Source organism: Dasypus novemcinctus, chromosome 23 (genome assembly GCF_030445035.2).
Source record: "Dasypus novemcinctus isolate mDasNov1 chromosome 23, mDasNov1.1.hap2, whole genome shotgun sequence".
Classification (NCBI taxonomy): domain Eukaryota; kingdom Metazoa; phylum Chordata; class Mammalia; order Cingulata; family Dasypodidae; genus Dasypus; species Dasypus novemcinctus.
This window is the reverse complement of record NC_080695.1, coordinates 21,306,799-21,324,485: the sequence shown is the minus strand read 5'-3', so window position 1 is coordinate 21,324,485 and position 17,687 is coordinate 21,306,799. Positions and strand designations below refer to the sequence as shown.

General features: G+C 43.2%; 1 non-coding gene across 1 annotated transcript; it reads left to right on the top strand.

The window, feature by feature from the left end:
* The first annotated feature begins 990 nt into the window (after positions 1–990).
* LOC111765436 (U6 spliceosomal RNA) lies at positions 991–1,092 on the top strand. The gene has a single exon (XR_002797783.1). It is a non-coding gene; the product is annotated as a U6 spliceosomal RNA (small nuclear RNA).
* Positions 1,093–17,687: the final 16,595 nt, after the last annotated feature.

The window sequence follows — 17,687 nt, the reverse complement described above, 5'->3', positions numbered from 1 at the left end:
TCTCAATAATTCCACTGCTGTTAGATATGATATATTTATTTGTTAGAGTAACATTGCAATGAACATATCATGTAGCTTTATTTTTCATTCTTTAAAAGTTCCTTAGAACAAAGGGATACTGTGGCATTTTAAAATGACTCCTAATAGGTGGTCCCCCGCAGTGAGTGAGTGTGTTATTTTTACTACAGTCTTGTAATACCAGATAATTTCTAAAATTCCCCTAATGTAGTGGGTGTAAAATCCTGCAACATTATTTGAGTGGGCATTTCTTTGATTACAAGTGAAGTTGAACATTTTTCCAACAGTGGTATTTCCTTTTCTAGGAATTACCTCCTCCAGTTATTTGACTGTTTATATATTGGGGGCTTACTATGTTTTTTCTTATCAATATGTGTAAGTAAATTCCTTGTATAACATAGAAATGAACTTTTTGTTAAAAATGCTGCCAGTATTTTCTCTAATATATTTTTCTTTTGATTTTAGTTTAACAACTGTTTATTTTATAATATACCATGTCCACTCTTTGTGATTTCTTTCAATTTATACAGTTATCATCCCTCATGTTTACTTTGTTTTTATTTTTTTTATTATTTATTTCTCTCCTCTTCCTCCCGCCCCTCGCCCCCCATTGTTAGCTCTCTGTGTCCATTTGCTGTGTGTTCTTCTGTGTCTGCTTGCATTCTCAGCAGCACCAGGAATCTGTGTCTCTTCTTGTTGCATCATCTCGCTGCGTCAGCTCTGTGTGTGTGTGGTACCATTCTTGGGCAGGTTGCATTTTTTTCACGTAGGACGGCTCAATGTGGGGCTCCTCATGCGTGGGGCTCCTCTACGTGGGTGATACACCTGTGTGGCACAGCACTCCTTGCGCACGGCAGTGCCGTGTGTGGGTCAGCACACCACACAGGCCAGGAGGCCCTGGGTTTGAACCCTGGACCTCTCATATGGTCGGTGGATGCTCTATCAGTTGAGCCATGGCCACTTCCCTCATGTTTACTTTAGCAGTGTATGTTCTAAAATCAGAATGATATAGAGAAGATGAGCATGGTCCACGCACACGCGTGACACAGAAATTGTGAAGTGTTCCATACTTTTTATGGTATGTAAATTACATCTCCATAAAGCTGTTGCCAAAAAATGTTATCATCTCTCTAAAGAAATAAAGCAGAGCAGTAAAACAAGTTCCTTCATAGAGGTGAGGCTTCTATTTAAGATTTTCCTATCCATATCCATGTGCAATATGTGCCTATAATTTTCTTTTTTGTGTGTTCTATCTTGATCAGGCTTTAGGAAAAAGATCACAACTGCCTAATGGATAAAAAGCTACTCTTGTCTCTTTATATTCCAGGTAATTTGTACAACATTGAAACCATTCATTTCTTAAAAATATAAAAATTGTCCTGGTGGAAACATTGTGGTCAGCTGCTTTTTTTTTTGGTTGTTCAAGCTATATATTTCTAGAAATTATTCATTTCATTGAAGAATTCAGTTTACTAGCCTACAAGTGTGCATAACATTCTTTTTGGATTTGGAGGGGGAAAAAATCTATTTTTTGTCCTATCTCCTTTCTCATTTCTAATTAAAAAATGTTCCCTTAATTGTATTTTTCCAAGGTTTGTTTATTTTAGTAGCCTTATCAAAAGACCAGTGTTTAATCTAATTTATTGTTCTATTGCTTTGTTGTTGTTTATTTTACAATTAATTTTTCAAAGTTCAGCTTTTATTTTTATTTACTGCCTCTTTTAAAATTATTTTTCCTCTTAACGTTTAAATGGAAGGCTTTGCTGATCTCAACTTGGATAATTCCAGCCTGAATAGGATTCCGAAGCCTGAGACAAATTGTGGGAAGAGAAACTGAGTGTTTATCGGTTGGGAACCAGTAAGGACACAGAGCCCATACCGGCTAGTTGGACAGAGGGGATTTCATGCCAGGAACTAGTTGTACAGGTATTAGGAGAGGTGAGAAGCCACATGAGCTGGTGAATAGCCACAGAGAAGAGCAACAGCCAGAAACAGCTGCTCTCCTCCCACACATAGCTGGAGGGACAGAAAAAGGAGGGGCTGTTACCAGACTCCGGAGCTGGGGGAACTAGGGAAGAGCCAGAGTCACAGCTCTGAGAAGAAGCCATAGAAGTCCAGGGAGGGGGGCAGCCTCTTCCCTCTTCCCCTCTCCCAGGCTCCTGCCAGAGTCTTTCTGCCCAAAAGGGCAGAAGTCAGCTGGCAGAGGAGCCTAAGAATTGTCCTTTGTGGGGGTCCGTCCCTGCGATAGGAGCAGAAGAGGCAGCCAGTGGACTAGCGCTGCACCTTCCCTTTGTGCGCAGGTGAGGTTGGAAGACTTTGGGATGCCAGCCGGAGGACAGCGCCAGCACCAGGAACCTGTGGGAGTCTTTGCTAAGTCCTGCTGGGTCTCTCGGCTTCTGTATCCTCACCCTCATTCTCCCTGTCTCCCTTCTTGGCTTTCAACAGCTTTGTGCAGTTTAAAAAGAGCAGTCAAGCGTCCGTCCTGGCTCTTTTCTCAGTCAGTTCTCTCTCCTTTGATTCTTACACCTCAATTCTAATGTCGATCTAGGTTCAGGGGTGCCCAGACCTTCATTTTCAGTTCTGACTTCTTTCCTCAACCCCAGACCTGTCTTTCTAGTTGCCTCCTGGATACCACAGACACCTCAGGTCACTGCAAATGGGATTTATTATCATTCTCCCCAAATCTGTTGTTCCCTTTTTAGTTGCTGGGACCTCCTCCACCCAGGCATCGGAGCTGGTGGGTTTGGATGACCCTTAAGTCTTCCTTCTTCCTCGCGTCCTGTATGGGTCTCTGCAGATTTGTTCTGGTCTTTGCCCTTAGAGTTCTCTGCCTTCTTTCTTCGTACCCCCATGCACCTGCACCATCTCTGGCCCTCATTATTCCTCTGGCCTCTAACAACAGTCTCCTAATGGTTCTTCTAGTCTTCCTCTGTTCCAGTCTTTTCTCCACAATGGTCCCAAAGCAGTAGGTTTTGGATGTCAGTTGAATCATGTCACTCAAGGCCATAAACTCCCAAAGGTCCTCCGAGGATACCAGACTCATTCCACGTTTCTTTGCTCCGAATCGGCTCCCACCTATTTTTGCCACCTCATCTTTTGTCATTTTCCACCTCTGCTCCTTGCTCCAACCATTCCACACTGCTTTCTCTCCCCTGAGGAGGCCGGCCTTTTCCATGTTCCTACACCGATGATCCTGTAAGGCAGCAGTTCTCCAAGGTGTGTCCCTGGATCAGCAACATCAGAATCACCTGGGAACTTGTTGGAAATGCAAACCCTCCTGTCCACCCCAGACCTGCTGACCAAAACTCTAGAGATCGGTCTGGGAATCTGGGTTTCAACAGCTCTCCACGTGTTCAAATACCTGGTAAGGTTGAAAACCAAGGCTGTAAGGTACTTTCCCCCTCCCAGCTCGACTCCCATTCAATTACAGATGTCTGCTTTGTGTCGCTTTTCCTGTCACCTTTGGGCAGAGTTAATTGTGCCCTCTTGTATTTTCCCCCAGCACTTTGCCAATGCCTCCATTAGAGCTGTTAAAACCAGTCTATCTATTAAAATAGACTGCAAGTTGCTCAAAGGAACAGGCTGTGTCTTCTTCATCTTTGTCTTCCCAGTTACTAGAAATTGCCTAGGCATCCACTTGGCTCTGGTGTTCAGACTGCCCCCCCCCCACATATTTGTAAATAAATAAAGATTTGAAAGTCTGTAATAAACTGAATAGTTATATAATGCTTACAACCATGCACTGTCCTGAGTACTACAAAACTTTGAAATCTTTTAATCCTCATCAGAATGGTAAGCTTGGAGTCTATGATATAACTTCCACTTTCTAGATGAAAGTCTGAAGCACAGAGAAAGTACCTCAAAGTCATGCCACTGGTGAGTGGTAGAGCTGTGATTTGAATTCTGGCTGTCCGGCTGCTGGTTGCAGGTTCTTAACCCCCTACTCCACGCTGCCTCTCAGCATGATTAGCTATGTTAAAGGATGTGTGGAGAAGCCGAAATGAGGGGCAAACCACTCTGCTCTTCATTGCAGAAGGCCTGTATAGCATGCCGTGTGAGGCTATGTCTTCCATTTAGGCAATCCCTGAAGCCATGGGGCAGGTTCAGTCTAGGGCAGCTCCTCAGCACGCTTCTGCAGTCTGCTTGGCATTTGCCTCCTTACAGCAGGAGAGGTCCTGGGCTAATGGTCTGGAAGATCTTACTTTTTTTGAGGGGCAGCTACCCCAGTGGGCCCAGGAGCTGTAAGGATCAGGCTAAGGGAGAGTTTTCACCTTATATGAGTCAGACTATTTCTAGGAAGGTTTTTGGAGACCTTTCAGAAGAAAATGCATGGCAATATTCTCCCTGGGATAGAAGAGGCATTCACATGCTCAGAGAACCATTGGCTTAACCGGAGATTTATACAAGTTAGTTCCAGTTCTGAAGCATTCTCCCACTACCATTTTGTTCCTAAAGAATAGAACTTCTGGAGTTCTCCAAATGAAGCTCCTTTTTTCATACCCAAGTGCTTAGCAATTTGCCATTAGGTGTCTAGCACTATGCTGTATACCACAGAGGTAGGATAGGAGTATACAATTGGCTTATGAGAAACTCTTTTTTTTTTTAAAGATTTATTTATTTCTCTCCCCTCCCCCCCCCCCACCCTGGTTGTCTGTTCTCTGTGTCTGTTTGCTGCGTCTTCTTTGTCCGCTTCTGTTGTTAGCGGCACGGGAATCTGTGTTTCTTTTTGTTGCGTCATCTTGTTGTGTCAGTTCTCTGTGTGTGCGGCACCATTCCTTGGCAGGCTGCACTTTCACGCTGGGCAGCTCTCCTTACGGGGCTCACTCCTTGCGTGTGGGGGTCCCCTACGTGGGGGACACCCCTGCCTGGCAGGGCACTCCTTGCACGCATCAGCACTGCGCATGGGCCAGCTGCACACGGGTCAAGGAGGCCCAGGTTTGAACTGCAGACCTCCCATGTGGTAGACGGACGCCCTAGCCATTGGGCCAAGTCCACTGCTGATGAGAAACTTTTCAGTGTAGTTAGAAAGAAGAGCTAAAGCATAAACATGAAGAATTAGGATGGGGCATGATTTTACATATAGTGATTAGTGTACATTCAATTGCCAAATTGAATGATAACAATAATTAGAGAACAGGACAGTATGTCATAAGATGTAGATTGTGTTATGAATACTAAGAGAACATAGATAAATGAAGGCTGAGGTGGAGAGGGAAGATTTCAGGGGGGAGTAAGATCTGAGCCATGATAAAACAGCAACAGCTGATTTTTTTAAAAAAGATCATTATTATTATTTTTACTTCTCTCCCCTTCTCTCCTCTCAGTTGCCAGCTCTCTGTGTCCATTCACTGTGTGTTCCTCTGTGTCCACTTGTATTGTTGTCAGCGGCACCGGGAATATGTGTCTCTTTTTGTTGCATCATCTTGCTGTGTCAGCTCTCCATGTGTGCAGCACCACTCCTGGGCAGGCTGCACTTTTTTCATATGGGGCGGCTCTCCTTACGGGGTGCGCTCCTTGTGCGTGTGGCTCCCCTATGTGTGGGACACCCCTGTGTGGCATGGCACTCCTTGTGTGCATCAGCGCTGCGCGTGTGTCAGCTCACCACATGGGTCAGGAGACCCTGGGTTTGAACCTTGGACTTCCCATGTGGTAGGCAGATGCTCCATCAGTCGAGCCAAATCCACTTCCTGGTAACAGCTAATTTTAATTGAGGGCTTTACTGTGTGCTAGGCACTCTTATAAGTGCTCTTTATTAATTCATTTAATTTTCAATTGCCCTGTGATGTAGGTCTTATTAATACCCCCATGTTACAGATGAAGAAACTGGGGGCACAAAGAGGTTATGTAATTGTTCAAGGTTACACAGCTGGAAAGTGGAGGAGCTTGGATTTGAGCCCACAGGATCCCTTTAGCGCTTTTGCTTAACAACTGGATTAGATAGAGTTTACTCTTTCTTCCCAGGCACTCAGGAACACAGACTATGGACCTGGATTGAGTGGGGGTGGAGCAGGACCAAGGGCCAAGGGTGAGCTGAGAGATGGGACCCATCTGGTATTGGTTAGCAGGTGCCATGTGTTCATTAGCAGAAGTTGGGCAGAGAGGCAGAGCCAAACATCAGCTACAGGTGGGAAACCAGCGGTGGCAGACCCAGGGAAGGGGCTCTACACCATCAGCCTCTGCCTTCCATAGCTTCCCTTCCCATCTGGCTTCCCATTTGGAGTCTAGGCTCTCTCAGTTCAATGACCTCCTAACTGAAGTCTCCAACAACCTATCTTCACGGTCCTCACCCTCACCTTTGATCTTAGTCAAATTCTTCTAGCAAAACCCCAATTCAGGAATTCTGGAAAAACACAACTGTTTACTTTCTAAGAGCAGCCAAACTCTGGTGAAGAAAGTTACCCATCACAGCCAATGGGATCTACCAGAAACTCATGATTGCTGATGGCAGCTGTGCCCTTAGCACTGCCCATCCATCCTAAGGTAGGTCCAGCCCCCGTCTCTTGTTTGGATGTCTGAAACAACCTCCTAATTGGCCACCATTCTTAACCCCCCCTCCAAACCAATTCCCAAGAGCAATCAGAATGACAGAATTAAAGAACAATTAGATCCTGTCACTCTCTTGTTTACCTCCTTGGGTCCCCATCCCAAAGTCCTTAGGTCCACCAGGTCCTCCATGACATAGTTTCTCCCTGTTTCTCTGATCTTATCTCTCACCATGTTCTTCCCCATTCTCTCCACTCCAGCCTCGTTGGTGGGATTTCTGTTCCATGAACACACCAAACTTGTTCTTGCTTCAGGCCTTGGCACTTGCTCTTCCCTCTGCCTAGGAGTGCCCTTTGTCCAGTGTCACCTATTTAGAAAGGCCTTTCTTCCCCATTCTAGGTATAGGTGCTCCCTCTCCATCATTCTTCGTTATGTTTGTTTCCTTCAAAATACTTACCATCAATATATTGAGCACATAGTAGGAGCTCAGTATTGATTATGTATATGGTGTCATGAGGGCCTGATGAGATTTCCTGAGGTATGACTTATGGGGTATGTATTAGTCAGGATAAGCTAGGATATACTGAGGTAATAACCTTAAACTATCAGTGGTCAAATACAACCGAAGCTTATTTCTGCTCAACTTTGGTCATCTGCAGGTTGGAGCAGCTTTTCAGGTAGGCTTCTTCTTTTTTTAAAAATTTATTTGTCTTTATTATTATATTTAATGTTACATTAAAAAAATATGAGGTCCCATATAACTCCCCCCACCCCACTCGTCGCATAACAATCTCCTCCAACATCATGGGACATTCATTCCACTTGGTGAATACATCTCTGAGCACTGCTGCACCACATGGTGAGTGGTCCACATTATAGTTTACACTCTTCCCCAGTTCACCCAGTAGGCCATGGGAGGACATACAATGTCCAGTACTGTCCCTGCAGTATCACCCAGGACAACTCAAAGTCCTGAAAATGCCCGCACATCACATCTCTTCTTCCCACTCCCCACCCTCAGCAGCTACCATGGCCACTTTCTCCATCTCAATGCTACATTTACTTCCATTGCTAATCACAGTAGTTCCAGAATAGAATATCAGTAAGTCTGCTCTAATCCATACTCTATTCCTCCATTCTGTGGACCCTGGGATGGTTATGTCCACTCCACCTCTGTATTGAGAGGGTGCTTAGATTCCACTTGGATGATGGATGCTATTCTCTTGTTTGCAACTGTAGGCACTCTTGGCTCCCTGGTGTGGTGCTTGGCTTTCTTCACCTCCCTGTTAGCTGGCTGGGATAAGTCCAATAAACCAGAGGGTAGGAGTCACAAGTCTGTTGAGGCTCAGGGCCTGGCTATCACATGGACAGTCTAGAGATACAGGCCCCCTGAGTATACACTAAACTCCAGTGCCAACCACAGGTCCAGTAAAAGTGACAGGAGAGGCCTGTGAACAAAGATCACATCTGAGACCAACTCCATCACACTCAGGAATACAAACTCCAAAGTAGAGCCAACTGACATGGCACTGAAGTCCATCTGCCATGACCATAGAAACTGGGGGTCTCTTTAGCCCTCAGAAGAACCAGTACCTAGGGTTGTATCTACTTTAGCTGTCTCTGGGACTCTGCTGAGGTGTGCGTAAGGGCGACCCCTCTGATGACCTCTTGGCTCTTTTTTGGATACTCATAGCCATATAAACTCATTTGTCCTTTCCATTTCCCCCTTTTATTCAAGGTCAAAAAGCTTTTTTAACTCCTGATATTACATGTAGACTGAGATATTCTGCTGGTCTGAGTTGACTCTTTTATTCAAGATCATTCTCCAGCCACATCTTCAGCTGGTACTTGATAGTAATCCCTCGGTGCCAGGGAGGCTCATCCCCGGGAGTCATGTCACACTCTGGGGGGAAAGCAATGCATTTACATGCTGCATTTGGCTTCAAGAATGGCCACATTTGAGCAACATGGAGGCTCCCAGGAGGTAACTCTTAGACACCCTGCAGCTCTAGGCCTAGTTCTGATTTCAGGCACACAGGCTCACAAGCATAGTTATTAGCATTTAAGGGCTCATTGTAGGACCATCCTTCCTTAGCCATTGCATTCGGGGGATTGTTGTTGTTTCATTAGGGAATACGACAGAGCTCCCCCAGGTGGGAACTCAGAACTCCCCCAGCCATTGTTACCAACTGTAACCACTATGAAAACATCCAAACATTTTTATGCACCCTGCACATATGCCCTGGAGAACTCCCTCCCAACCATGCACCCCAACCCCCAATAACACCCCACATCAGTATTCCTCCCCCACCACCATCAAACCCTCTGTGGTCCAAAACCTCCCTGAAAATGAAGCCCAATATATTTCCAGGTTCCATTAATAGTAAAATGGAATATAGTGATGGGTTTAAAGGTTAGATATAGAATACATACTAATTTAGAAAAATTAAAGTAAAAATAAATTGGGGTATCAAAAATTGAAAAATGAAAAAGCTTTGTTTTTGATGTTTTGCCTTCCATCACTGCAATAAGTGTTGCCCTGTATGCACATTGGCTAGGCAACTTCTTCCATCTCTTCCTCAGTGTCTACATCCTTTCTTTTTCTTTTTCTTTTTCTTTTCTAATTATTAAGCTTGTCTTCACAAAAGTTTTCGACCACAGTAATTCATATATACAATATACGGTACTCCCACATATTCAACATCAGACACTTTGTCCCTTCCCCAGCAATAATCTTTCTACTACATGTTCATACTATATTTACTGCAATTGATGTACAGATATTGAGACAATAGCTTTCAAACAAGGTTACACTCGGGTTTACCTTGTGGTTTATATTTTAGACTATACAATTATCTGAATTTTTAGTTATTTTATGTTTTACACTATGATTTACCTTTTAGCCTATAGACCCCTATACATTTTTGGTGTAATTTAACATGTCCTATATCAGCCTTGCATAATCTTGTGAAACACTTCCATTGCCCCACATTTACAGTGATTCCACCTATTTAATACCTCTTTCCCCCTCCCCTCAGGGCCCACAGTGACAATCACTCTTCATTGCTTGAAGGGCCATGTTCAGAGATACTTGCAACAATGTTAAGGGCTTGACATGCTCGACTGCCCTAATGCATTGGGCGCCACCATTTCTCTTGAGAGATACAATTCCCTCTATTTGAGAACATCAGTCCTCCCCAGGATGCGGGTATACCTTCACTCTCATTGTATGGGTCTCCATCAAATGATATAACCCAAAATGAGCACTCACACACTCCCTAAAAGCCTATCCTGTGTCAGATTCTCCCCTTTAAGCAGGTAAGGTAGCTTTCCTTATTATAATTTTGAAAAAGTTTTCTCAACATTATACTCTCAACCACATATCTGACAGTCTCCTATGTTCATATGTTCCCCCACCCTCCCCCCAATTTCTTGGGCCACATTACCCATCCTCCCATCCGTAGCCCCCCTCAAGTCCACAAAGCTCCACCCAATGGTATCCCTATGCCACCATTTTATCCCTTCCCTGTACAAATACTTACCTCCAGCTTATCATAGATTTCAACAAGTAGGCTTCTTCGATCTTCATGGCCTTCTGTATCTCTACTTGATGATTCAGAGTTGACCATGGAAGAAGGAAAGAGCCTAGAGAGTTACATGCCAGATCTTAAATTCTGGCTGAAAGCACTATGAGCCATTTTTTGCTCACATTTCATTGTCTGAAGTCAGTCATATGGCCACGACTGATTTCAAGGCGGAGGGTGAGGGCAAAGAAATGAAAACATTGGAGTGCAAGAGTAGCGTAAACCATAGGGTCCATGCAGATTCTGAAACTGGCGGGGAGGGTAAGCGTCTGAGCAGCCTCAGACCGGGAAGAATGCATACGTGAATCCAGCTGAGGATGCTAATTCAAACTGGGAGAAAAGAACCATTTTGCTCACTGAAGCTTCCTTGAATTTGTCTTTGAAGTGTGAGGATGACAATTTCCCTACCACATGCTCCAGCCTGTTGCTCAGCCAGGGTGGTTGGAGTGTCTGCCTGCTTGTATTGGCTGGGGACCTCGTTTTAGGTCCCATCAGACTGTATTCTGTTCTGCTGCCAGGGCCTGCTCCTTAGGCAATGCTTTTTAAACCCTGGACCATAAAAAGGTCATCATCCTTCATATCCAAACTTAAAGTCTCTTGCTCCTATTACTTCAGGATTTTTGAATTAAGCCATAAACTAATTCAAGCTAAGATGTGATAGTTTGATAAAATAACTCACCTAACATATTTGCATTTTAATGGAGACTCTCAATGCCTTAAAGCAGAAGGGTTGTAATTTCAGGCACCCTGGTAAGCAGGTTGGGAAAATATTTTTCCCCAGAGGACCCTTTTAGTGCTCCTTAAATCTTATCACACTACTCTGCCGGCAGAACAGGACTGATTCTTTTGGCTGATTTCTGTCACGTTCCAAGCTAGATACCTCCTGGGAAGAGGGTGAAATGACAACAACATAGGCCCTGTTTTATTAAGTATATTGGCAAGAGAAGAAAGGAGACTTATTCAGAAGAGATAGACTCAGGTGTGCAGAGGAAAACAAATAAACCATTCCACCAGTCTGTCCCCTGATAAAACATCCGTTGGCATTCTTTGTGGAATTATGCTGCTTTCCCATAAAAGACAACTTGGGCTTTTTGTGCAGTTGTGGAAATAGCTAGGTTTCTTCCCTACTGTTTGACATTTTCCATGCTTGTTGCTAAATCTTTGACAGAAGCATTAGCTGGGCTGAAGAATAATAGTGTTGTAAGAAAGCTGATAATGGCCTAGAAAAAAAAAGTATGTATAATACGTACCTTGACATTGAATCACTGAATACTTTAATAAGTAATGCACACAAATGGAGGCCTTTTGTGTTGACATAAAATGTGAGTTCTACCTTTCTTCTCATTGAGAAGCATAAAGAACAGGAGAGGAAAATAGATGGAAAAAATTCAAATATTTTCCTTTGGGGACTTTGATGTGCCAATGTGCTATACACCAATAGGTTCTTTTTAATTTCCTTAAGTGTTAAAGAGAGCCTGAAAGTGGGAGAGTGAGGAGGCAGAGCGTGTGCATTGCATTTCCTGATGTTTTCCAGAAAACGTTCCAGATGTGAGACTCTTACACTAACATGGTGTTTAGAATCTGAGACCCTATAGTCTCACTTGTAGTCAGCACCATTGAAGTCAAAGGGGTCAAGGCTCTGGTGGCCAAGAACTGACCTTGGTGCCAGAATAGGTTTATCTGACCTCAGTGCAGCATCCTCTGGCATGGGACCATTGGGCAGTGCCTGTGATTACAGACAGATCCTTTGAGATAGGGAGTGAATAAAAGAAATAAAGTAATTGAATAGTTATAGGAGGTCTTGATGACTCTGCAATTTTAGGACTTAGATTTTTTTTTTTAATTAGAGAAGTTGTAAATTTATAGAAAAATCATGCAGAAAATACAGAAATCCCATAAACCACCCACCCATTGTTACTGCCTTGCATTAGTGTGGTACATTTATTACAATTGATGAAAGCATCTTTTTATAAATTGTACTATTAACTATACCTCATGGTTTACATTAAGGTTCACTGTTTGGGTTGTTCAGCCCTATTTTTTCCTTAATATTTATTTGAGTAACATATCTGTAACCTAAAATTGCCCCTCTGTCCCACATTCAAATATACAATACAGAGCTGTTAATTACATTCACAATATTGTACTATGTGCCCACTATCCATTACCAAAACTTTTCCATCACTGCAAATAGAAATTCTGTACCATTTAATATTAGTGTTTCAATTGTACAGAGGACTATATGATTTTTGAAAAAAAGAAAAATCCTTACACATTTCCATTGTAAAGACATCACCCCCTGGAGAGTTAGATGATCAACTGGAAGCTTTTTTATTCCCTTCTCTCATCTTCAAGCTTTCTCCATGGAAGCTATTGCTTCCTGCACTCCCCTAGCCTGCTGAACCGTCCTTCTCCATCCTTCAAGTTAGTGAAATACCTCTTCCCCAGTAAAAGCTCTGTCCCTTTAATCTATAGCACATGGAACTATAACCGGAGATAGGCTAACTGCCTTCTGCAGATGAATATTCTGTTAAGATGTATTTTTGGCTGCAGGTGGTAGGAAACAAGGCTAACAGTGGTTAAACAACAAAGATCTTCATGTGTCTCACTTAAAGGAAATCCATTGTTAGGGTTCTGGAGCTGGAGCAGGGGCTGGCCAGTGCCAGCCAAGTCCAGGCCGCTCAGTGTTCACTCTGCCATTTCTGGGTACCGGCATTTGGTCTTCATGCCTTGATGGCTCACGGCCACCGGACGGCTGCCGCGGCCCTGGACATTCAAGGAAGGAAGCAGGGATCTGGGCAACAAAAGAAATGTCCTTTTTTCAAGGAGGAAAACCGATATTTCCCGGAAGCCCACCAGCAGGCTAGTGCTAGACCACATGGCTATCCCTAGCTGCCAGAGGGGCTGCAAAAATGAGTATCTTGCAAAGGGAAATAAGAGTGTCAATTCAGTTAGCCCCATCATGATTCATTTCCTGGAAATAGGTGGGTTCTGTGAGTAGGGAAAGCATTGGGGTTTGTGGACCACAACTGTGTCTGCTACACAGCTTCCTCAAGGTAAACTGTACATCTTTTAGCCTGGTATTGGTTTCTGACACAAATGTCTGTCTTACTCTGCATTGTGGGTATGTCCCTAGGTACTGGCTACACATGACTATATGTGAGATAATAATTCCCCCTGATTTTCATTAATAACATCTAAGGTGGGCTTATAAGGAAAATATTTTGCCCAAGATTATATCAAATAGCATGCTTAAAATGGTGATATATAGATAATGAACTATGAAATTATATAGATAATTTTCACATTTGAGCAATATATGTATAGATGTGTTCCAGAAAAATGTCCCTAAGATGACTTTATGTAAAGTCAACCATTATTGTGAAATTGGAAATATATTCCCATTGCAAAACATTATCCTGAAGGTGGTAGACCTGCCTGCAGAATGATAGTAGGTGACATTTCTATATGGTTGCTCAGCTCCCAAACCAATCTTTGCATCAGAGCCACTGGTGGGAGTTCTCTAGAACTAAGGAATTCCTGTTTCTTATTAATTAATTCAGTGGAATCACAACCTCTGTGGAGGAGGGTTGGGAAGCTGTGATTGCTAAAGCTTCCTGAGTGATGCTGATGCACAGACAGATTTAGGGATCATTGTCATAAATTTAGATCCATAGAATTATGATGTTTAATAGGACTTTGAGATAATTTGGTCCAGCTCCCTCATTTTATAGATGAGGAAAGAGAAGACTTGCCAATTAGTTGTCACTGAGCTACATAGCAGTAAAGACTTGAATCTAGTCCTTTTGATTCTGACACCTGTACTCTTAGCCAGCACAATTCCCTACTGGGGAAGGATTTTAAGATGTTCTTATGGGGCTTCCATAGTTTCATAATATTTCCTGAACCCAGAATCTACTGCTTGACTTCACAACTCTTATTCCTGTCATTTATCAAAAACGTTCCTGAGATTGTAAGCTCTTCTTTCTTTCTTTCTTTTTTGTAGTACCTTGGGCTGGGAATTGAATCTGAGACCTCATAGGTGGGTAGCCGGCATTCAACCACTGAACCACATCGGTTTCCCTGAGTTGGTTTAACATTTGTTTTGCATGTTTTTTGATTGTCTGTTTGTTTTTTCAGGAGGCACCGGGAACCAAACCCAGGACCTCCCATGTGGTTAGAGGGTGCTTGACTGCTTGAACCATATCAGTTCCCAGTAAGCTTTTCTTTGGGAGTCATCAAACTCCTTATTCTTGGAATGTCTTCCTTTGGGCCAAAGATTGCTTTGCCTTATAGACCAGGCTACATCATCACAATTCATCAGAAGTGCAGGAGAATTGCATCCATCATCCATGTAGAATCTAAACCCCCTCAACTTAGAGGTAGAGTGGACATCACCACCCCAGGGCCCACAGAATGGAGGAATAAAATATGGATTAAAGTGGACTTACTGATATTCTACTATAAAACTTTTGTGACTATTAATAGAAGAAATTGTATCATTGATGGGGAGAAAGTGGCCACAGTAGTTGCTGAAGGCAGGGAGTGGGAAGAAGAGATGTGATGAGGGGACATTTTTGGACTTTGGAGTTGTCCTAAATGATATTGCAGGGTCAGATGCTGGACATTATATATCCTGCCATAACCCACTGAATGTACCAGGGGAGAGTGTGAACTACAGAGTAAACTATTATCCACATGGTGCAGCAGTGCTCCAAAATGTGTTCGCCGAGTGTGATAAGTGTGCCACAATGAAGGGGGAGGTCGTTGGTGTGAGAGGAGTGGGGTGGGGAGCTGGGGGGTATACAGGAACCTCTTATGTTTTTTATAATGTAACCTTTTTTGTGATGTATGTATCTTCAAAAATGATGGGGTGGGGGAGTGGGGTGTGGGTTATATGGGAACCTCATGCTTTTTTTAATGTGACGTTCTATGTGATCTATTAACTTTAATAAAATAAGTATTACTAAAAATTTTTTTAAGAAAAGGATATACTTGAGGAAGCTGATGTGGCTCAAGTGATTGGGCTCCTGTCTACCATATGGGAGGTCCAGGGTTCGATTTCTGGGGCCTCCTGGTGAACACAAGCTGGCCCATGCGGCAAGGTGGCCTGAGAGGAGAGCTGGCCCAAGTGGAGAGCTGGCCCACATGGCATGCTGTCCCATGCAGGGGTGATGCCCCACACAACAAACTGACCCAAGCAGATAGCTGGCACAGCAAGATGACACAACAAAAAGAGACACAGAGGAGAGACAATAAGAGATGCAGCAGACCAGGGAGGTGAGGTGGAGCAAGAGATTGAGCGCCTCTCTCCCACTCCAAAAGTCCCAGGATCGGTTCCTGGTGCCACCTAAAGAGAAGACAAGCAAACACAGAAGAATGCACAGTGGATGGACATGGGCAGGGGGGATGGGGGTGGGGAGCTTGTGTGTGGGAAAATAAATAAATAAGTCTTAAAAAAAAGGATAGACATAGACCTGAAACAGAAATCTTGAATTAAAGATTTTTAACACACTTTTTACATTATCAGTTTGTTCACAATTCTGTAAAGTGAGCTTATTTGCATTAAGAAACTATTAATACAGACCCATGAAGCTAGCTAACTGTAATGGAAAAAGAAAGGGCTCTAAGATTTCAAACTTAATTTTGAATTCTTATTATAAACTAGGCACAGTTCCCAACACTGGAATAAAGCGTCTTTGGAAAGTTTTGGGATGATGGGAGAGAGAGAACTATTAACAGATCTCTATAATATAGTGTGATAAGTAAAACATCTGAGGACTACACAACATATAGTGATAGCGTGGAGGAAATGGAGCAAGTTCTTCTGGGACAGGAGTGGGAGGTTACTTTTTATATAGAGTGTGACTTCTGAGTTGAGTTCTATGTGAATATACGTTCTAAAGGAAGAGAGAGGACACATTTTCTATGTCTATGTAACCAACATATAAAAAGGCCCAGGGGCATGAAACAGCCTGATAGACTGAGTGTGGTGTAGAACATGATGAAGACTGGAAAAAGCAGTGGAGAGGAGGCTAACTTGGGAAAAACCTTTGTGGTATGCTAAGGCATTTGGGCATCATCTCATGGGCAATGGGGAAGTGTTGAAGAGTTTACAGCAGGGACTTGGCAGGCACAGGCATTGGAAAGAAAACATTCTCGAGGCAGGGAGACTGTTTAAGGGCTGTAGGCAATAGTTTTGATTAGACAAGAAATTTCCATAAGGTAGAAATAATGAGGAAGAAGAGGAGGGGGATGAGCCAAGGGGCATTTTGGAGATCGAGTTGATAGGACCTTGTGGCTTATTGGATATAGAGGTGAGGGAGAGGGCCGAGTTGAAAACAATCTTTATGTTTCACAGAGAGGAAATAGAACACAGAGCAAGAAGGACAAAATTTTTGTTTTGATTTGTGGGGAACATGACAAGTTTAGCGTTGGACCTCGAATCTGAATTTGATATATTTAGAGGATATACGGTGAAATTTTCTAGGAGTCAAGAGAGACTTTTTGGGGAAATAGATCTTGATATTAATGTATGTATTAATACAATATTAATATTGTATTAATGGAGCCATGATCTTGATATTCATGTATTCATCTCCCATGGTGAGTAAGGAGAGACCTGAGGCTGTACTTCAGGGAGTACCTAACATTTAGGGGTGCTTTTGTCAGCTTTTGCTGCATAACAAACTACCCCAATACTTAGAGATTTAAAACAACCAACATGTCTTTGTGGTTTGGCTGTGCAGTTTTTCTGGAGTGAGCTGGCCTGGTTGAGGCTGGATGACCTAGGACAGCCATTCTCATGTGTGGTTGTTAGCTTGTTGTCAGCCAGGACAGTAGGATGACCTGGCCACATGCCTCTTGTCATCTAGTAGGGTGACCCGGTCTCATTCACCTGGTGGTGGTTCAAGTATTTCTAAGATGATGCAAACAATGTTCATGTTTCTGCTTGTGTCCGATCACAATTGTCTCATTTGCTAAAACAAGTCACCTGGCAAGCCCAGAGTCAGTGTGGGAAGACACATAGATACAGAAAGGGGAATAACTGTGTCTATTTTTGCAAACACTCTCTCACAGGGGTACGATGGGTGGCAAAGGAGCCCATGAATATCTGAGCCCTATTTTGTGCCTGGCACAAAGAAGCTAAGAGAAGTAAGACATCAGCTCAAAGTCACACTTCCTGAGTGAATGAGCTTCCATTCAAACCTCTCTCCAGCTGGATGCATGGTTAGTGCTTGCACATACCTCCACCATCTGTAGCTAGTTAGGATAAGCTCCTTGTATCCTTTTGCTGCTGATGAAACAAACAAATAAGCAAGAATAAAGTGATTGACCCTTTAAACTTTTGAGATGTGAGGTTATATGCTTGTGTGTGACCATTTGCTCTGGATTATGATACAGGCTAAATGTTTATCTTAAGTCTAGTTAGGGATATTAGTGCATTAAGTGTTCTTAGCACATTCTGGGGTTTGGCACATTAGACTTGGGATGACTCAGAGGGAGTGTTAGGCTTGCCTTTGAAAGGTGCTTATTTTTCCTCATTAAGTCTTTGTGCAATCTATTCTTCCTGCCAAGGACTATTTCTGCCTTCAGGCTTTC